Raw genomic sequence first — 1,850 nt, 5'->3', positions numbered from 1 at the left:
CCCCCCCCCCCGCCCCCTTCTTCCTTTCTTTCCCTCCTTCCTTCCTTGGCTGGAGAGCACATCCACAATATTAAAAACTCCAGGTTTACTTTTCCCCCTGTTTAAATGTCAGTTATAAAGACAGCCACTCCCCGATATTCAATGGAGTGAAGAGGCAGTGTGGAGTTTGAATCTTAAGCAGAGATCCCCGCTTCTACTATGGCCAAGATGCTAACCTAGGGACAAATAGCACTATCTACAATGACAGTGCCTAGAGGGTCATTTAGTATCACCTCCCCTGACCACTTACCAGGCTGGCCAGACCATTCTCGAAAGTGTCCAGCCTGGAAGAATCCTGTATCTGAGAACTTTGTAGCCAGAGCTTAGGGGCAGGGCCCAGGGGAGAGAGGACAGAGAGAAAAAAGTAATAAGCTGAAGCCCATTGGGAAACCATGAGCATGAACTCTGACTTCCGAGCTTGGGGCCTCCGGTTGTGGGAAGGCCTGATATCCTGAAGTGGGGTTGAGGTCTGGTGAGTCTGGTTCAGAGCCCTCAGGACTCCATTTCTTTAATCCTCTAGGGGGCAGCACTCAATAAATAATGGTCATAACTACCTGTGGTAGCACTTCTGCTGGTGCTTTTATTTCTAGAAGCTCAAAGCCCTTTATCAGACCAGGCGAGAGGCAGAGTGAGACCAGTTCCCCTCCAGCCCTCTCTGAACAAGACTCCACGGGCCCAGGGAGGACGGAAAATTGCTTTAATCTAGGACTTCCAAGGACTCTTGGGAACTAAACACAAATCCCACATGTGCCCAGTGGAAAATGAACCTTTAGGGGAATTCTCCAGACTGGGGCTCGCTCAGACCTGCCAAGCCCCAGCTTCTGTCTAGACTGGAATCTCAGGGCTTTGGCTGCCATTGGTTCGGTTACCACCAGAGGTGCAGGGGTGAGGATCCAGGGACCGTTCCTTTTCCTTTTCATTATTTTGTGAATTTACGTCCCTGACCCATGGAGATGCCTGCCTACTAAAAGGCTGGTTGCGTCAACAGAAACAATGGGCTTGTGAACAGAAATACGGAACCGACGAGAGGCTGAGATTTCTGGAAGCATCCCTGACTCACCTCGGACGTTTTACATCATTATCCTTAATTGTGAAATAATAATAGATAATCTCACCCTACATTCCATTCCTTTGACAGGAAGGGATATGGGAAACATAAAAGATTTGTGAATGATACTCAGGGAAGCTATAACCTGGCCGCACCCAGTGGAAACCCAGGCGTTCCCAGAGGGGCAGTCCCAAACCAAGAGAGCTCATCCGAGTCACCAAGGGCAACGATGTTCAACAAGGGTGCTGCACGAATGTTTGAAACATGCAATACCTGACTGTCTAGTCAGGGGCACTGACCTCTTTCCCCTTAAATTGTCAAAAAAAGAAAAGAAAAGAAATAACAGCAGCTAACACAACAGTAGCCGTATGGTGTGAATGAATCAAAATTATACCTTTTTTTTTTTTTTTTGGCAGACTGGCAAAAAAATTTTGTGTCCCACAGAATTTTCCCAATTAGTTTATGTGTGCCATGAGATGAAACAGGTTGAGAATCGCTGACCTAGGGTGAGTGTTAACAATGCAGGTTGGGTTTCTTGGATCTGGGGTGGTCTACAGATCTGAATCTTAATGCACATTTTAGGCGATGCTTAATAGGCCAAGCAATGGGCAGCCTCTGTCCTGGGGGTATTTTATTTACACACAGCCTTCGATGTTGGCACTTTCACTGAAGGACACCTGGATCCCTGTTTTTTTCCATATTTCCTCTCCAGGCACTTTTCAAATTGGGGGCACATATGTCAAGATTGAGAAAAGACACCAAA

This window comes from Myotis davidii, unplaced genomic scaffold, assembly GCF_000327345.1.
Source record: "Myotis davidii unplaced genomic scaffold, ASM32734v1 scaffold394, whole genome shotgun sequence".
Lineage (NCBI taxonomy): Eukaryota > Metazoa > Chordata > Mammalia > Chiroptera > Vespertilionidae > Myotis > Myotis davidii.
This window is presented reverse-complemented; position numbering follows the sequence as displayed.